Source organism: Myotis myotis, unplaced genomic scaffold (genome assembly GCF_014108235.1).
Source record: "Myotis myotis isolate mMyoMyo1 unplaced genomic scaffold, mMyoMyo1.p scaffold_m19_p_5, whole genome shotgun sequence".
NCBI classification, from domain to species: Eukaryota; Metazoa; Chordata; class Mammalia; order Chiroptera; family Vespertilionidae; genus Myotis; species Myotis myotis.
Window position 1 is genome coordinate 72,532,346 of NW_023416357.1, and position 21,106 is coordinate 72,553,451.

Here is a 21,106-nt window from a genome sequence, read left to right on the forward strand (position 1 = left end):
TTTACACGTGATTTTGTTGAATGGTTATGAAATATCAAAAGCAAAAAAATGGACTTGAAATCCCATTTTTCATGTTGGATAGGATCCCTTGCTGTTAAGTATATTGTCAAATAATTTTGGTTGCTTTTCTTTTGATGTGTATGCGTTTGTTTTTAAAGAAGTATTCAAGGGATTCTGTGATCTTTGTGTTCTTAGACACTTTGAAATCTCTGTCCGTTGTCTCTGTGCTTGAAGAATCATTTTTAAAATGCTTGGGTGTGTATTTTCTCCTTCGGAATGTGCACACCTGACCCTGGAATGTTGATTACGTTTCTTCACCTCAGCTTTCCTGTCATTTGGGGATTGGTGAATTTTGGTGTTTCCTATCTTCTGGGGGTATTTTACATTTGAGATTGTTGTATCTGTTGTCTTCATACTTGCACAGCAGCTTGGCCAGGAATTCTGTCACTCTCTTCCCTTCAGAGCTTTGGTACATTGCTGCCCCAGCTGCACCTTTTGAAGTTGCTCTGGGAAAGTGCCACCAGCCTGATTTTCCTCCCGGGAAGGGGTGTGTGTGTGTGTGTGTGTGTGTGTGTGTGTGTGTGTGTGTGTGTGTGTGTTTAGCAGTGGCCTGTCCAGAGTCCATGCCAGAGGTCCACAGGGGCCTGTGCAGTCCCTGGACGGCTTTATTTTTCCTTTGGCTTCTGCCGCCTGCCTCCCCTGGCAGATTTCGTTTTATCTCAAAAAGAAATTGATTCCTCCCTGGAACTTAACCAGCGCCTTCGGCCTGAAGCCTATACTTGACATGCAGGGCATTTCTTAGTGGCAGTTGTTCACCAACAGATTTTACTCGAGTATCCTATGAGGTTTAAATGCAGTCATTTCCTCCCTTCAGAGAAATTAGTCTTTTCAATACACTCATTTTTCTGTTGCATATGAATGGAGTCTATTTACTAGAAAAACCAATATTTCTTATGATGTATATCAATATGCATTTCCTCTGTATCTATTATTTCCTCTCTAATGCCTGCAGTCATTACTGCCTTTAGGCCTAAGCAAGAGATCCTTGCCTTGGAAACTGTGCTGGAGAGCACTCCAACCTGCCCTCCACTGGCCACGAAGTGGGGCAAAGCAGCCGTGTGCACAGGCGTCTGTATTTCCCATCTAGATCATACTACAGTACCGAGACCCCGGGATTCCCCACCCATCAGCTCCAAACACATGTCCAGGACTTATAGTAGTTCCCTGGCCTGATCTTTCTTTCTGAGGACAGACCAGCCCACTGGTACAGTTATACTTAGACCCAAGGATTAGCCGAAGGTTGACTGAGTGCAGAGAGCATCCACAGAGCTTGGGAAGTTGTGCTGGGGAATCTACATATGTACATGTGAGGCCCGTCAGGGTGAAAGAAAGACCAGGGTGGGTAAAGTGGGGTGGCGGGCCTGGAACATGTCCTTCTTCACTGCCAGCCTCTGACATGGAATGCTGACTTGTCCCAAAATTCTGAATTTAAACATGGCCTTTCAGGTCTTTTTATCAAAGTATATCTTTTAAGGTAGAAGGATAGAAAATGTAAACATTTTAAATATTTTAATAGATTGAAATTATGATTATTTAATATTTCAGTATGTGGTATTTTATTCTTACCCCAGACCCTGAAAATGTTAAGGGCATGCCTGTCTGAAATCTCTGTTTTTTCCCTTTTGCAGTCCCACTGATTGTATCAGGCCTTCACTCTATCTTAATCATTCAGTTTCAATCATGTCTACTCTCTATCTTTCTGTTTGTATTTTATCAGCTTAGTAATGATTGTATTTTAGAACTCATTTTGTTTTTTTTGGTTCTTTAATTCCTCTCTTATATTTTATGATATATACTAGAGGCCCAGTGCACAAAATTCATGCACTGGGGGGAGGTGTGTCCCTCAACCAGCCTGCACCCTCTCCAATTGGGACCCCTCAGGATCCCTGTGGGGTCAGGCCTCAACCGGCAGTCGGATATCCCTCTCACAATCCAGGACTGCTGGCTCCCAACCGCTCTCCTGCCTGCCTGCCTCATTGCCCCTAACTGCTTCACCTGTCAGCCTGATCATCCCCTAACCACTCCCCTGCCAGCCTGATTGATGCCTAACTGCTCCCCTGCTGGCCCGATTGCCCCCAACTGCACTCCCCTGCCAGCCTGATCACCCCCAACTGCCTTCCTCTGCAGGCCTGTTTGCCCCCAACTTCCCTCCCCTGCAGGCCTGGTTGCCCCCGACTTCCCTCCCTTGCAGGCCTGATCACCCCTAACGGCCCTCCCCTGCAGGCCTCGTCACCCACAACTGCCCTCCCCTGCTGGCCCGGTCACCCCTAACTACCCTCCCTTGCCTGCCTGGTTTGCCCCAACTGTCCTCCCCTGCCAGCCTGGTCTCCCCCAACTTCCCTCCTCTGATGGCCTGGTTGCCCCTAACTGCCCTCTCCTGCAGACCTGGTCGCCCCCCTGCCGGCCCTGTCACCCCTAACTGTCCTCCCCTGCCCACCTGGTCGCTCCTAAATGCCCTTCCCTACTGGCCTGGTCACCCCTAACTGCCCTCCCTTGCTGGCCTGCTCTCCCACAACTACCCTCCCCTGCCGGCCATCTTTGACCACATGGGGGCAGCCATTTTGTGCAGGGGCATGACAGTAAATCTGCATATTACCTCTTTATTATATAGGATGATATATATATCTTATTAAGTATTTCTATAGTACAAAGCACTCAGGGAATATTTTCTTCCATTTCTTCCAGACTGAGTTCTTCCCCTGTAGTTTCTTGTCATTTCCCCCTTGCCACAATAGTGTTTATAGTCACCATGCCATGTTGCTTAACTTGAGCAGCTCTGCTTGGAACTGCCCTTGGGCCTCAAGAAGTGTGGTGACTTTTCCTTACCATGTTCCCATCATGTGTAAGTCTGACTTATCTTCCCAGGCAAGCTGCAATGCGAAGGTGAGCCTGTTTCATGCTCTAGCCACAGTCCTACAGCTCGAAGACCTGGGGGAGATGGGGAAGGGGTATGGATGGAGAGAAATCATGATGTTACCCTCTCCCATTGTGGAACAAGTCAATGTTGTGTTCCAGTTAAGTCTGCTGTTGTACTCAGGGATTTGCCATGGGCTTATGGAGAAATGTGTTTCTGTTTTGTATTATTCCTACAGGTGAGCGAGGCCCCAGTGCAGCTGGGCCCATCACTCAGCCCCTCACTTACTTTACCTAATGCAGCATCCTCTTTTAGGAAATCCTGCACATTTTTTCATATTTGGCATACATATTTGTGAAAATGTGAGGACTTTTGTTACTTTCCTAGAGCCATCCCGAGGCATGAGGGCCAGTTTAAAGATTTGTATTAAGTTGAGTTAAAACCCTATCTCTGGGATGGGTGAAGAAGGGGAAGGGAATTAAGAAGTATAAATTTCTAGTTATACAATAAGCCACAGGAATGTAATGTGCAACACAAGAAATATAGTTATTAATGTAATAACTATGTACAGTGACAGATGGTAACTAGACTTATTGTGACGATCATTTTGTAAGATATATCAATGTTGAATCACTATGTTGTATACCTGAAACTAATATAATGGATCCAGAGACATGGAAGCATAGAATAGAGTGCAGAATCTCAGAGGGAAAGCGGGGGAGGGTGGGTGGGTGGGAGGTAATCAAAGACCTTCTAGACATATATGCATAACCCATGGACACAGACAATAGGGTGCTGAAGGCCTGGGGGCGGGAGAAGAGTGGATTGAAGTGGGTCAATGGGGAGAAAAGGGGGACATAAGTAATACTTTTAACAATAAAGAATTATTTAAATTTTTAAAAATATGAAGAAATAAATTTTTAAAAATATTAAATTGCAAAGAACAACATCTCTTTTTCTTTAGCTGAGAATATTTCAAATTTAAGACAGTAGATTGCACCATGTTTTTCGGTTTCTGTTATTAAATGTTTTTTCTATTCGTTATTTGTTGCTGAGGAAAGAGATTCTACTGTATTGAACTTACTGTGACCTCACTCTTTATAAGTAAAAGTAATGCATGCATGCTGCTGAAAAGTTTGAAACAGTTGAAAAGTTGACATTTCATTCTTATTCAGTGCACACTTCCTACCATTTTTGCTCTTCTTACCCAGAAACGTCTCTCTTTTCATAGTTTCCTAGAGAATCTATCCCTCATCATTCTGTCTTAAGTAGTAGATGTTCTTTAGCTCATGTCAAAACACTTGACATTAAGGAAAATGGGATTAGATATAAAATTTTAATTAGAAGATTATATATTATGATTTTTCAGTGTTAAAACTTCACTTTTATCCTATCTGAAAAAAATTTTGCCTTTCACATATATATTTCATATATGTTTTGGGGAATTGGTTTATTAATCTGTTGGTTTTGACTGTCAGCAATCAGCACTTTTTGCTAAGTAATTCTTTAAAAGTAGCTTATAATAGAAAAGTTCCTTAGTAACATTTTGACATGCTTGTGTTATTGCCTATTCTAAGGTGGACTGTAGATAATTTCTGTTTATGAATAATAAATATTGAAGTTGCAAAATTGATTTACTTTTTAGAAATAAATATATTTATAGATATATCTATTAACGTAGTGAATATATCAAGAAGTAGACAAATCCTTATCTGCCATAACATGCTCATGCCATAGACCTGGAAAGAGTGACTATATATATGCACATCTTCCTACATGTGATGAGGCCTTGAAAGGTTGGAAAAAATGTTTTATAAGACAAAATGACTCTCCAGCAAGTAGGATGCCTTTTGTTAATTATTTGCTATAGAAAGGCTAATTCAGGTACTTTAATTTTGAGAAAGGTTTGTCCAAATATTTTTCTTCTAATGTGCAAAATATGCAAAAAAGAGACTCACTGTGGTGTATTCATGTAATGACATTGCCGCTATTAAGCCAGGGGTCTCACATCGGGGTAACGTTTGCATACAGATTTGGCTTGACATGCATCATTTTTTTAAATTGCACCAGTGCTTGAAAAAAAAATCTATAGATGTCACATAAAAATCAATCTTTCTAGCTTCTTTTGAAATCTTTTGAAAAGGACAAATGAGGCCCTATTTCTGTGTTTCCTTGAGACAATCATGTCCTGTAATATTCACCGTATTTCCCTTCTTTATTTCAATGAATACATACACCTCCCCTCATTAAATTTAACAACACTACTTTGTAGTATATTCAAAAAAGTCAAATTACTTTGTAAACATCTATCATATAGTTCTATGTAAATTGTATGAATGACTCATTATCATAAATTACTCAGCATACTCATCATTTTATAGTTATTGGTTTATACATAAGAAAATCATGTGTTTTAAAATCCATATACATAATTCTCCACATTTAAATTTTGAAATTTTAAAACATTTTATTTATACTATCTCAGAGTTTCTTATTACTAGTATATGGCATATTTTTAAAAGTTCCTTTCTTAATGATATTAAATTAAATAACACAATTATTTTACCTTTTTATTAAATTAGACCTCAGGAACAGAGGAACTCATATTTTTAAAAATATGAAATTTATATTAATGTAACAAGTATGCTAATTAATTTTTAAAAAATAATTATTAGTACAGTAGAATTATATACAGTTTTCACCACTAGAGGGCTTTGAGATGTATATGTATGTATATATATTAGAGGCCCGGTGGACAAAAATTTGTGCACTCGGGGGGCAGGAGGGGTCCCTCAGCCCGGCCTGTGCCCTCTCCCAGTCTGGGACCCCTCGGGAGATAACGACCTGCTGGCTTAGGCCTGCTCCTGGGTGGAAGAGGGCAGGCCCAATCCCTAAGTGCAGCCCCTGGTCGGGCTCAGAGCAGAGCCGATTGGGGAGTTGGGGCACTGCCCCCTGTCATGCACAGAGCAGGGCGGTTTGGGAGGTTGCTATGCCACCCTCAGTCACGCTCAGGTTAGGGCCAATTGGGGGGTTGGGGCACCACCCCCTGTCACACTCAAGGCAGGGTCGATGGGGAGGTTGGGGCGCCGCACCCTGTCACGCACAGAGCAGGGCCCATCAGGGGGTTGGGGAGCTCCCCCTTATCAGGCACAGAGCAGGGCCCATCAGGGGGTGTTGGGGCTCCGTACCCTGTCACGCACAGAGCAGGGCCGATCAGGGGGTTGGGGAGCTCCCCCCTGTCATGCACAGAGCAGGGCCAATCAGGAGGTTGTAATGCCACCGTCAGTCACACTCAGGGTAGGGCCAATTGGGGGGTTGGGGTGCCGCCCCCTGTCACACTCAAGGCATGATCGATGGGAAGGTTGGGGCGCCGCCCCGTCACCCACAGAGCAAGGCCAATCAGAGGGTTGGGGCACTCCCCCCTGTCACACACAGAGCAGGGCCCATGGGGGGTTTGGGGCGCCGCACCCTGTCACACACAGAGCAGGGTGCATGGGGGGTTGGGGGGCCGCACCCCGTCACACACAGAGCAGGGCCGATCAGGGGGTTGGGGAGCTCCCCCCTATCAGGCACAGAGCAAGACTGATCAGGGGGTTGGGGCGCCTTCCCCTGTCACCAACAGAGCAGGGCGGATAGGGAAGTTGTGGCCCCGCCCCCTGTCACATACAGAGCTGCATGGCAATCGGGGGTTTGGGCGCTGCCCCCTGTCACACTGATCCCGGTGCCAGGAGGCCTCTCAGCTGTGCTGATCCCGGTGCTGGGAGGCCCCGTGGCTCCGCTGATCCCGGTGCTGGGAGACATATTACCCTTTTACTATATAGGATAGAGGCCTGGTGCACCAATGGGGGCCGGCTGGTTTGCCCTGAAGGGTGTCCTGGATCAGGGTGGGGGTCCCCACAGGGGTGCCTGGCCAGCCTGGGTGAGGGGATGGTGGCTGTTTGCAGCTGGTCACACACCCTTCAGGGTGGGGGTCCCCACTGGGGTGCCTGGCCAGCCTGGGTGAGGGGCTGAGGGCTATTTTCAGGCTGGCCAGTGACTGAAGCTCCCAACCGCTCCTTTTTTTCATTTTTCTTTTTTATTCTGGGCCAGCTTTAGCTCTGGCTCCAGCTCTGAGGCCTCTGCTGCTGAAAGCAGGTATCTGGTTTGTTTGGGTTCTACAATCGAAACACTGTATCAACTCCAGCTCTGAGATCCCGGCAGGCTGAAAGCAGGTTTCTAGGGTTTTGTTTAGCTTCTATATTTGTAACAATGTTTCAAACTGCAAGCTCAGAGGCCGGCAAGGCAGGCGGGGAACATTGGTTTCCTCCGTCACTGAAGCAAACAAGCCTCATGTTAGCTTCACCCTGCCTGGCTGCCGGCCGCCGGCCGCCATCTTGGCTGCCAGTTAATTTGCATATCTCGCTGATTAGCCAATGAGAAGGGGAGCGGACATACGCTAATTACCATGTTTCTCTTTTATTAGATAGGATATATATATATATATATATATATATATATTACAAGTGAAAGTATAATTTTGAAGGTTAACAATGAATTTTATATAGCTACCAAAGATTAGCTATATAATTACAAACTTTTAAGTGTCATTATAATGTATAAAGTATGCAAGAATATTATCCTGACTATAAGCAAAATATATAATATTTGACATTGTATGTGGGGTAGGCAATGTTTCACATTTTAAAAAGTGAAAAATAGTCATTTATGCAAATTCACAGGTGGGATAAGCTTTACAGTTTTCATATGTTCATTGCCTTAATATTTTAAAAGTGTTAGAAAAATACTCCACATTTTGTTCTAAACCATTTATAGAACATATATATTTATAGTACTTTTGCCAACAGTTTTATTTGAACTAAACGATGGGAATACATTTTGCTATGAATACTCTGTTTTTGTAAAGAAACAAAATCATGTTGAAGTCTTCCAGGGATTTTTCAGCAGAATGAGAGCCATGAAAGATCAATTTTCAAAGTTCTAACAGATTTAAATTAGTGTTGGCTGCCTGTGGTGAAACTTTTCACTGTTTTTCAAATTATGTGTAATTTATTTATATGAAATATCTCTGGAGCCATATGACAATGGAGAAAAATGCTTGGGAAGACAATTCTAAAAGGATTCCAAATTTTAAATCCCCCCTCTCTTTCATCTCATACATTGTGGTCCATTAAATCACACATGAAGGCGCTATACTTTAAAATGCAGCTCCCTTACTCCATTGCGAGTGCTAGAACTCACGCACCAAGGGGCATGTCATGCTGCTTGCATCCATTTATTAACCCAAGGATAATGTCCCCATTTGTGTTTATGCTAAGCACACTCTCCTCATAATTGACTCAGACTAGGTATTTTTCTAACTGGGAAAGATATTTAAAGGTGGGCTTTAGAGATTCCAAAATGTTTTTACTAATGCAAAAATAATGTGCTATAACCTAACCATTTGTGTAATTTTTCATAGATTTCCCTAGCTTTCTTATGAAAGTAATAATTTTTTTTAAAATATATTTTATTGATTTTTTACAGAGAGGAAGGGAGAGAGAAAGAGAGCTAGAAACATCGATGAGAGAGAAACATTGATCAGCTGCCTCCTGCATATCCCCCACTGGGGATGTGCCCGCAACTCAGGTACATGCCCTTGACTGGAATCGAACCTGGGACCCTTCAGTCCGAAGGCCGAAACTCTATCCACTGAGCCAAACCGGTTTTGGCAGTAATATTTTTTTTCACATTTTTTTATTGATTAAGGTATTACAAATGTGTGGTTATCTCCCCATTGCCCCCACACCCCCCCAATCCTGCCCTCACCCTCACCCTCTGTTATCTGCATCCATTGGTTATGCTTATATGCATGCATACAAGTCTCTTGGTTGATCTCTCCCCCTTACCCCCACCCTCCCCTACCTTCCCTCTGAGGTTTGAGCATCCGATCGATGTTTCTCTGTCTCTGGATCGGTTTGTAATGACTTGCTTTATGGCAATGGTTTCCACTTCCTCAAGATTCCGTAAAATTGTGGTTGCTCACATCACTTTTCTATTTGAACTTTGAGTGTTACTTGCAGGTAAAGGCCAAACTCATGATATTTAGCATGGTATTAAAGACCTTTAGGCATTATAGCACTTCTTCACCTGCATCTCTTTCTATTTCTGTCTTTACACACCTTTCCTAGCTTGCCTCTTCATTTCTTAAACATTCCCCTAGATGTGTGTATGCATGCACACACACTCAAAGGCACACATACACACACACATGCCACATCCCTTACAGTCTGCCATGTTGAATGCCTTTCTATTAGGAAAAGCTCAATTCATTTTTCAAATCTTCCTTCCTTTACCTTTCATTTTCATGTGCCTGGAGTGCTTTTCTACTATTTTCTACCTGATCCTTCAAATTCTATATTAAATATTTCCTGTTCCCAAGACTTTGCCTGGCATTTTTTTCTTCCTCCCTGGTAAAATTAATTGTTCCTGCCTCTCTACTCCAAAAACATTTTATACCTGCTTGTACTATAGCACTTATAACAGATACCATAGACAGATTCTTGTTCTTTCTACTTCTTCTGTTTTTCTTTTTTAATTAAAGTAGAGAACTAATGCCAGTAAGAAAAGACCCAGTTTTGACATCACACAACTAGTGAGAGTCAAAATTAAAATTACATCCAAATGTCCTACATGTTAATTCCAGTGTTATCAATATCAGTATTTCTCATAATACCATTTTGAATTTTTAATAAAGGCTATTATTTCTACACTAGAGGGCCAATGCATGAAATTTGTGCAAGAGTAGGCCTTCCTTCTCCCCGGCTGCCAGCACCGGCTTCCCTCTGGTGCCCAGGACCGGGCTTCCCTCACAGCCCCAGTTTCATCCGGAACGTCGTCTGGAAGGACATCCAGTCTAATTAGCATATTACGCTGTTATCAGTATAGATTATAATTATGTGCCTGAGATACCAAGGAAAAGAGCAATAGAGTTTTTCTGATATTTTTTGGCAGGTAATTTAATATTCTTCATAAATTCTAAGATAACAATAGTCTAATACACTAAATTCTTCTTCCTTTACATTATTCATTAATCATTTAGCTCAGTATCTGAGATGTACAAAGTAGAGACATATGTCAGTGTCATTTTAATATATATATCAATATTTCTTTAGTGATATTAATAAATAATGCTTTATAATCTTGCAAGTTTATTTTACTATATGATTTTAATGTCCTTCAACAGTTATTAGTGAAAGTATCTTATACTTTTAAGATATGTGTGTTAATGTATACATTTAAAGACAGAAATAAATTAGAAATTCCATGAACATAGCTTATTTATAGCCCAAATTCATCCCCTCAAAAGTTTATAAACTTGCACCAAACTGTAAGCGATAAGTACGAGTGGCTCAAGAGCCTTCTAGTGTGAAAGCAGGTCCCAGATCCTAGGAGCATTGTGACCTTACCACACTTCAGGTTTAATCATATATATGTTTTACATATAAAAGTATGTATACATTGAAAGAAAGCTCGGTCTGACTGTAATGCAGAGACTGGATTAAATGGGAGAAAGAGTGAACTGGATGGAGAGGAGTTTTATTGTCGCATGCTTACTCATGATGCGCATAGAATATTTTTGTTGAGCGAGTTAAACATCAATAGGGAATATACTACATAACCTGAGGTTTATGTCATTTGTACTTTTACAAATGCAAAAAGATCCAGAGATTGTGAGCTATAAGCTTGTGTCAAAGTTTACAGTTCCGTGATCATGAGTTACAGCTTCCTCCTGAACATCATGAACATAATGGAATCATTTTGAAGTGTAGACTCACAAAAGGCAAGTAGATGAGCCTTTTACATCTATTCAGCTGGTAAAGCAAATTATGATGAGGGATGTTTCCTTTTCCATACTTTATAGGCAGCCTCAGTAGAAGCATGTTTCCTTTTAAAATAACGAGATACCTTATGAAAACAAATTAAAGTGAGCTTTGCTATTTCCACCATTAGAATCTATGGGTAATGATTCTCACAGGGTAAAGAGAAGTAGCAAATACCTCACTCACTGAAACTTGATAGACAAGTAAATGTGGGACTTAGATGAAGCAATCATTATGTTTAGTACATTTTAACTATATGAAGTGAAACTGTGCTTTATAGCACTTTTCCCCTTAGTACTTAATTGCTTTGTTTCTTTGTTCTAAACAATAAGCATATGGATATGTGATAAATAGAAATTGTGTATAATAATTTGAAGAATTTTTGCTTCCTTCAAAAATGCTTACAGGCCTATGAGGCAATGTTATGGCATTGTGTTAAGAGTTTAAGAAAATTTAACATCTTAGTTTAGAAAATTGTCGATTTAAAATGTTTAGAACATTTAGTATTTCAAGTAACATAAAACTGTAGAAACTTGTGTAATTTTCCAAGGCTGCTGGGGTCCAATAACATTTTGACAAATCATATCCATAGTTGAATTTTATATTTAGAGCTGTGCTATCTATATACTGTCCATGCTATGGCTATGAATAAGTAGACTTAAGAAGAAATGAACCTACTAAAACATGTGTGTCCATCTGTAGTCTTATGACAGTGTCACAAATTTGAACCTTTTTGGGACTTATCTTTAAAATTATAGTTTAAGGTATCTAAACTTTTTAACATGGCTTACAGTGCCCCCACAGCCTGGCCTTTATCTGCCTTTTCACACTTATCTCTTACTAGAGGCCCAGTGCACAATCTTTGTGCACATGGGGAGTCCCTCAGCCTGGCCTGTGCCCTCTCGCAGCCCGGAAGCCCTCAGGAAATGTCTGACTGCTGCAGAGGTGGGAGAGGACCACCACTATGCTCGCCAGCCATGAGCCCAGCTTCTGGCTGAGCAACACACTGACCCCCAGGGTGAAGCTCCTGCATTGAGCATCTGCCCCCTGGTGGTCAGTGCACGTCATAGCGACTGGTCATTCTGCAGTTTGGTTGATTTGCATATTAGCCTTTTATTATATAGGATTCCTGAACCACCTTATTCTTTAATACCACTGCACATGCTATGGCTTCTGCCAAGAAATACATTTTCCTTTAAATTTTAAATTTTATTTTATCATTCAAGACATCTGTCAGGTATTACCTGGTTTGAAGTTATCATTGTCAAATGCTACCAACTGACCTCCTTGGAAGGAGCCCATTTTGCTGCTCTCCTTTACCAATCTCTTTTACCATACTTGCCCATCCTTTACCACTGCACATATCACACTGTATAGTAATCATCAGTTTACATGGAAGAGAATTGTGTCTAGTTCATCCTTTTTCTTTGATTTTCTTGCATATGATTTGAACTATTATCAGGCTAATACATGCACATGCTTCCCAATCTCCAAATCAAATTCTGCATATGAATGTATAAGTAAAACCCACTGTCTTTATCATCTCCATCCTACTTCTAGGCCTGTTCCCAAGAGAAACCCCCTTTTTTTAAAAATATATTTTATTGATTTTTTACAGAGAGGAAGAGAGAGAGATAGAGAGTTAGAAACATTGATGAGAGAGAAACATCGATCAGCTGCCTCCTGCACATCCCCCACTGGGGAAGTGCAACCCAGGTAGGTACATGCCCTTGACCGGGATCGAACCTGGGAACTTTCAGTCCGCAGGCTGACGCTCTATCCACTGAGCCAAACCGGTTTCGGCCCAAGAGAAACCCCTTTTATTTGTCTTTGTTTTCTAGATAGTTAGCTATCTAAATAATATGCTCAAGCACTTTTAAAAAAACACAAAACTTCAATCCATATTATTTGACTTACCTTATGGAAGATGAAGAGTAAGTCTTTTTTTATTTTGCCCATATGTTGAAAAGAGACATTAATAATCAGTATCTCAGTAGTGCAAGTGCAATGAAACAATGTTTAATGAATATATAAAGAAGTAAGTTTATTAGTAAGCCTGTGTTCCTAAACTTGAACCTCTCTGAAGGAAATTCAAGATTCAAATGGATCCTTTTCTTGCACACCGTTATTGTCATCATCCACCTGCAATAGTTCACTTCTTCATATCACTAATGTGTGACAACTTTTCAGTTATAAGACCTGTTGACTACAGTGTATTATTATTTTTTCTCGGAGCCTCTAATTTCCTGTTTTGGTTCAGAATAATTGCTTTTTAAGGACTGTTGTATAGTTGTTATCCTTAAATTATTTTCTTTGTTTTCAGACATCTGTGTTAGTCATAATATTTCTTGGACCCTGTGTGTTCCTCCTTTCTTGGATTTTATTAAAATCTACACTACAGTATATTCTTAACTTTTGAAGACCAGAAGGAAAGGAAGTCTTTTCATTAACATCTAAAAATATTATACTTTTTCATTACAATTGGTTGTTCATTTAGCCAAGTAGAGAAAATAGTGGCTGAAATCATTTTGCACCAGAACTTTGAAGTTACTGTTAAAATATCTTTCATCATCTTTCATCCTGAAGAAACTATGATGATTATTTGATTTCCATTTCTTTCCGGGTGTCCCATGTTTGCTTGGTACGTGATTGTTTTGTTTTCTTTAAAAATATATATATATTATTGATTTTTTACAGAGAGGAAGGGAGAGGGATAGAGAAACATCCATCAGCTTCCTCCTGCACACTCCCTACTGGGGATGTGCCCGCAACCAAGGTACATGCCCTTGACTGGAATGGAACCTGGGACCCTTCAGTCTGCAGGCCTATCCACTGAGCCAAACCGGTTAGGGTGCTTTTGTTTTCTTTTTCATTCATCCAGATTAGTACTCAATTGGCTCTTTCTGTCTGAAGCTATGGAATTTTTCTTTTATTATTTCTTTAATTTGCCATCCCACATTATTATTTTCTTTTTCTGTAACCCCTTATATAGTCATTAAAGCTCCAGAATTGATTTTCCTGCTCTTTATAACTTTTAACTTTTTCTTGAATTTTCCTTTAATTCTTCAAATTAATGATTGGAACTATTTTTAAGATTTTATATTTTATGCTTTCTTTTACTCTTTTTAAATTTAGTATTTATATTTTATATTTCAAATAGTTTTCTTATTTTGTCTTCTTTTTTATATTTGTGCATTATTTTATACCTCACTACATTCTCAAACCTCTCTCAATACATTAGAGTTACTATAAAGTTCACTAACAATGACATCTTTATTATTGATCTGTTAATACATATTGGTCCTTTTATACTTATAGATTAAAAAAAAAACTAATTGCCAAAGCAGAGCTAACCAAATTCTGGAATAATTTAAATGCTTCCACTTATTAAACTGTTTTTAACATAAGTATAATTCAGTGTTATTCTACCATTCACAACATAATTACAGGAGTTACTCATACATATTAATTCCATGCAGTATGTAACAAATACTGTGATATAGTATTGGAACACAAAAGCCGTGAGCTATCTGGTGAACTACTCACTTGAATCCTTTCACTATATCAGTGGCATAGATATAAACAGATGGATAGATAGGTATACAGGTGCATGGATAAATATAGATTTTTACAATTTGATATAATGTTAAAAAATGAAAATGAAGTACGTGGATTATGAATATGAGGGACATTGCCTTCTTGTCCCCCTGTTGGAATAGCCACAAGTGACTTCACTACTTCCTGCTGCTTCTCTCTCAGGAGGGGTCTGACTGATCTGCCAGTTGCTATCCTGTATGTTTCTGTTGGGCAAACCTTTTGGGTCCACCTGCATTTGTGTTCAGCCACTGAGCATGGTCTAATAGGTATGATGAGGCGTGTTTTATCCCTCTCTTTCTCTTCACTTCCATTCATTTCTCTTTCCAGTGTTTTGCTGCTCTTGCCACAAATTAAAAAAATGTGTTTGTTTTCATAAATCAATATTCAAGATCTTAGAAGAATTCATAAATTTCTTTGTACAGATTTAAGCTGGAGTTAAATTCTCCCTTTCATTTAATTAAGTTTGTAAGTGAAAATCGGTGGTGAATTATTACTGAGGAGGCCCGAGAGAAAGATTCACTGAAGTTGAAAGAGGGTTTTCTTTTTTCAAATATACCATATATATTATGTTATACTTAATTAAGCAAGATAAGCAAGGTTTCTCTGGAGCCATATAGTTAATATTTAAAGATAAATATACACTTAAACTATCTTAATTTGGAGCATGAATGGAAGTTCTCTTATTGCCAAGCTGTGGAGATAGGATTTAAGAGTCAGATGACATAGGAAGAGAGTTCACCATCTCACCAACTCCATTTCTGCCTTCCATTTCCACTATCTAATCCATTCTACTGTGCTTCTGGACCAAGTGGAATTGGTGGGGTTGAAGACTTTGACAGTCCCACCTAAGCTGATTATTCTGGGGAGGAATGGAAGTAGAACAAGAGACTTTTTTTCAAGACTCTACAATTACCCAGTTCCTTCACTCTGCGCATGCTTATTGAATATCTATCATGTGCAATCACTATGCTCTCTGCCGGAGACACAAAGGTGGAAATACATGCTTACATGCTCTGAGGGAAAGCACACATAAATAGGCAGTTCTAATATATTAAGGCAATTATAATAATAAAAGGACAAAACCCAGTGAGAGCATAGGAAAAGGAGCTCCTAATTTTTTCTAATTTAAAGTAGATTTGACTACCTTGAATTCTACTCTGATGATAACACTACAGTGGTTTTATGTTTAATCTTTGTAGTTTAATATTTATAACAATAATATAAATTGAAATTTGTATTCCCACAAATAATTCAATTCATAAGATCACTTAATTTCTTTCAAATCTGCTTCACTTTTATGAAAATACTAGAGGCCTGGTGCACGAATTTGTGCACCAGTGGGGTCCCTCGGCCTGGCCTGCAGGATCGGGCCAAAACCAGCTCTCTGACATCCCCCAAGGGGTCCTGGATTGCGAGAGGGTGCAGGCCAGGCTGAGGGACCCCACCAGGGCCAAGGAGAGACATGGGAGGTTGGCCAACTGGGGTGGGGCTACGGGAAGGCTCCAGGGCATGTCCAGCCCGTCACGCTCAGTCCCAATCTGCCAGACCCCAGTAGCAAGCTAACCTACCATTCGGAGTGTCTGCCCCCGGGTGGTCAGTGCACATTATAGTGAGTGGTTGAGCGGCCTTAGCATATCATTAGCATATTACGCTTTGATTGGTTGAATGGCTGACTGGTCAACCAGACACTCAGCATATTAAGTTTTTATTATATAGGATTTAGGGATATTCTCCCAGATGTGACAACCTTGAGCTCATTTGATTCCTAAATCACACTTATCATTATTTTCATTTGTTCCACAATCTGACCAAAGCTTTCTTGTATGTGAGGCTAAGAGAAACCTCCCGAAATCATCAAACACAACACATTTATTTTATTTAAATCTCTCTGTTTCACTCCCATTAGCAAAGTCCTCCAAAGACCTGGGTAGTCACAATTACTTGGACAGATAACTGAATTTCAAGTTCGAGATATAAATTTCTCCTTTACACATGATATTTTTAAAAGTGTATGTTCTTAAACTTATGATTGATGTCATGCTGTCTTCTCACCTCCAAATATCTGCAATCTGCCCCTCTAGTCCTACTTTCATTTTGTTTTTACTTTAATTTCATCATGCCTGTGGTTATGATTCCTTTTTTTGCAATATGATACTTGGAAATAGTTTAAGCAAAACATAGAAGGGTAATAATAAGTATACAGTATATTTCTTGTGTGGTTAATTTATTCATCTCTCACTTAGCTGCAATTAGGGTCTAACTTGATTAAATAAACTGCAGCACCCTTCAGTATGTTCTCCACATGGCAGCTGTAAGAATCACTTCTTTTATTTTTCTTTCTAACTTTAACACATATTAAACATTTATTTCATTTTACAATTTAAAATATTTCACACATGACAGAAAATAAATAAATTAATGTAACAAATAGAATCCAGACTTAACAAACATCAACACTTTATATCAAGTTATAAAAGAAATGAAATATTTCAGCTGTATAGCTGATGCTTCCCAGCATCCATTCCTCTTCCTTCTTGCCTAAAATTTATGTGCATTATTTATTTTCACATTGTATAAACTAAACTAGTTGTGCCTCTATATATGAACAATATACATACTGAATATGTTTTTTAACTTTTTTATTCAGCATCAGGTTTTTGAGATTTATCCCTGATGATACCTATGGCTCAAGTTACTTCATTAGAACTACTTTACATTTACTTTCTCAACCACTCACTAATAGATTTTTAGATTGTTTCTAATTCTTTGCTATGGCAAAATAAACCAACACATGCAAGGAATATCCTTGTGCTTTCTCAATGCTTGTACATCTGTTCACGCGTTTCAGTTTTATATCCCACACGTGAGTGAAATCGTATGGTTCTTAGCTTTTTCTGAGTGACTTATTTCACTAGGTATAATATTCTCAGGGTCCATCCATGTTGTTGCAAATGGCTCTATTTCATCCTTTCTTATGGCTGAGAAGTATTCCATTGTATGTATGTGCCACATCTTTGTCCAGTCCTCTATCACAGGACACTTTGGTTGTTTCCATGTCTTGGCCACTGTGAATAATGCTTCAATGAACATAGAGATGCACATATCTTTGCAAATACATGATTTCAAGGTTTTTGGCCTATACCCAGGAGAGGGACTTCTGGGTTGTATGGTAGTTATATTCTTAGTTTTTTGAGGAATCACCAGACTGCTTTCCATAGTGGTTGTGCCAGTCTACATTCCCACCAACAGTGAACGAGGGTTCCCTTTATTCTACAAACTCTCCAACACTTGTTATTGCTTGTCTTGTTGATAATGGCTCAATGCTTGCTCATATGGTAGAGTTTCTTTAGAATAGTCCAGGATCTGTTCCAGAAGATCTATACCATAGGGTGTGTACCTTATCCAAATTATTGGATATTGTCAAAAAAATTTCTCAACTGACTGAATTTACATTTGCCCTGGTAATGTTCAAAGTTTACATTTATCCACATCATCTCCAACAATTGGAATTAACAGACATATTTTTTTTGAGTATGAAATGTTATCTCATTTTTCTTTAGTTTGTACCACCCTGATTACTAAGATAGAGTGTATTTTCATGGTGATAAAAAATTTGATGTTCATCTTAGGGATATTCCTTCTTTATAAACCCTTTTTTCTGTGTGTATGTGTGCATGTGTGTGTTTGTATACACATGAGCTCTTGATTTTGTTTCACTCATTGTTTCTCCTAAATCAGTATTGATATAAACTGTTTTGATTAAGAAAGATTTAGGTTGAGGGTTTTTTTTTGTTAAATATTAATATAGCTGCATCAGATTTCATTTGGTTGCTTGTTTGCTATATCTGATTTTATCACTAAATTCAATACTTCTGTCTCCCTTTTTTAATAAATTGTTTTAATCTATTCTTATTATGATTACTAATATATTTGAAGTTATTTTTTCTATCTTGTGCAATCTTTTTCTATTTGCTATCCTTTTTTCCTCTATTATCTGTCTTTTTTAGATTTGCCAAGTTTTTTTACTCTTTAATCTGTATATTATTTTGGAATTTTTACATTTGTCTGCTATTTCTGTAGTTGTCCTGAAATTTTTCACGTGCGCAAAGCCTAAAGTTAATCACTGCCAGGTACAAACTGATTTCTTGCGCACACAACAAAAATGCTTCAATTCTGACTGTTCTCCAATCTGACCTGTAATTTCCTACTCTTTTAGTTTCACATTTTTCTAACCCTCTTTCAAATTAGTCATTAGTGTATTATTGTCTTCTAATCTGTGTATATTTTGATTTACTTAACAATTTCTTTGTTCACCCGCCTATTATTCTTGTATTTCAGTTCCTTCTTCTGGCTTTTTACACTTTTCTTGTCACTTATCAGTATTTTCAAGACTGAGCTATAAGAGGTATACTATCTTTGTCTTTATTGTCTACCAATGTCTATTTCACTTGCACATTTATAGAAGAGTTAAATTCTATTATGATTGCAATTACTTTTTTTTCACTATGAAACACATTTCTAAATTTTCTTCAGGCTTCTATTGCTTGTGTGAAAACCTGTCAGCCTAATTTTTGTTACTGTGTAAATATTTAGTGTTCTTTTTTATTGTTGTAAAACTTTTATCATTACTCTCAGTATTTTATATTTTCACTATCATATGTCTGGGTGTGGGTTTGTTTATATTTTTGTGTTCGCTAATTAAATGATGCTTCAATTTTGAAAAATACCACTTCATAGTCTCTTTGAATGCTGCTTCTCTCGCTTCTGAAACTATTTTTTAAAATATGTGGTACTTTAATCACAAAATAACAAGGACTCTCACAGCCACGCTACAGCCTGACTCTCTAACCTCATTCTCCCCGGGCTCTTCAGCCAAGAGCCTTCTTTGAAGGACCTTTAACAGGCTCTGTCCTGAGTGGACTGCTAAAATAACTTCTCTTCTGCCTTCTAACGGCAACTCATCCCCAAGGAGAGCTTCACCAGCTTTTTTGATGGGGCCTTTCTATGCTCCTCTTTTAATATCTGCTATTTTTCCTTGGGAGCACTTGGGCCAGTTGCACTTTTAGTAGTACAGTTACGTGAGTGTCTAATGAATGCATATCAGGCTCTCTGACTAGATTTCTTGCTCTATGGGGTTGGTACTCATTTGTTTTTTATTCTGTTGGCATTCTGTAGGCACTCAGGAAATAACAATGCTGAGACCCAAATTATCCAGGAACTATGAAACCAGCAGGGACCCAAAGCAGTACGTACTCATCTCCAAACATCAGCTTCAGTCCCCCCATAGCAGACCAGCTATCTCTCCTTAGCTGCAGACATTTAATACAATAAAGGCTTCGGGTAGATAACCTCTCTAAATTAAATAGTACACAGCACCCATGAGCCAAGACTCTCCCACGTTCTTTAAGTGGCCTCCCACTTTAATTTCTATGCTCTCTAGGCTAGAGCTAGAGTGTGTGAATACTTTATGGCTAAACCCCCTTCCCCCCCACACACACCCCTTTTTAAATTATGGAATAATTGAGCACTTTTTAAAAGTAACAACACCTTCAAAAATTAAAAAAAGGTAAGAATTTGTTTTGCTCATACTTGAATTAAATAAATAACCCTCACCCAGCCAGAGTAGCTCAGTTGGTTGATTGTTATTCTGTGTACCTAAGAGTTGGCGGTTCAATTCCTGGTTGGGCCACATACCCAGGTTGAGGGTTCAGTCCCCGGTTGGGGCATGTGTTTCTCCCTCTCTCTTTCTCTCCTTCCTTCCTTCCCTCCCTTCTTCTACCAAGCATGTCCTCGGTGAGGTTTAAAAAAAAAAAAGGAGAATAACTCTCCAGGCATTTACTTAAGTATTTGTTGAACCCCAGTTGAGTGCCATTCATTACATTAGGCCTTTAGGATGCCATAGTAAAAATAAACAAAGCCCCTAATCTCACTGAGATTATAGTCTAGAGAGGAAACATTATTCCAATACTCATACTACTATGAACTTACAATAAAAAAATATGTGAATTGTTAGAATCAAATATGATTCCCTGTGAATATTTAATAAATTAACTTGACCCATAAGGGAAATTTCAGTAGGATGGAGGTTTACTTCATGAGTGACTACTGAGCTAAGATTTTTAAAATGAGTAGCAGTTAATAAGACAAAGAGGAGAGGTCAACATTTCAGAAGAAAAAATAGTATTTGCAAATGTCCTGTGGCAGGAAGCAGCCTGGCAACTATGAGAGTCTAAAACAGCGGTTCTCAACCTGTGGGTCGAGACCCCTTTGGGGGTCGAACGACCCTTTCACAGGGGTCGCCTAAGACCATCAGAAAACACATATATAATTACATATTGTTTTGTGATTAATCACTATGCTTTAATTATGTTCAATTTGTAACAATGAAAATACATCCTGCATATCAGATATTTACATTATGATTCATAACAGTAGCAAAATTACAGTTATGAAGTAGCAACGAAAATAATTTTATGGTTGGGGGTCACCACAACATGAGGAACTATATTAAAGGGTCGCGGCATTCGGAAGGTTGAGAACCACTGGTCTAAAAGAAGACCAGAGAGGTTAGAGAATAGAAAGGAAAAGGGAAACTTATCAGAGTTAAGGATATGGAGTTATTTAGGAGTGAAAGACAGAGACGTTGCTGGCTTATTTGGGCTAAATAGGCCTAGTTGTTATATTTTTAGAAATTTTGTGAGCCATCTATTAAATGATCATTATTGAAAACAAAGGT

General features: G+C 39.0%; 1 protein-coding gene across 5 annotated transcripts in view; it reads left to right on the top strand.

Moving 5' to 3' along the window:
• The window catches only part of PRR16 (proline rich 16), a 233,090-nt gene that overhangs the window by 136,662 nt on the left and 75,322 nt on the right, over positions 1 to 21,106 (top strand). The window contains exon 1 of one of the 5 annotated variants that reach the window (XM_036310358.1): positions 19,542 to 19,615. The exons of the other annotated variants lie outside the window; for them this stretch is intronic. The gene's annotated coding sequence lies outside the window, so the exon portion shown is untranslated. Of the gene's footprint in view, positions 1 to 19,541; positions 19,616 to 21,106 lie in introns of those variants that run through there. 5 annotated transcript variants of the gene reach the window in all.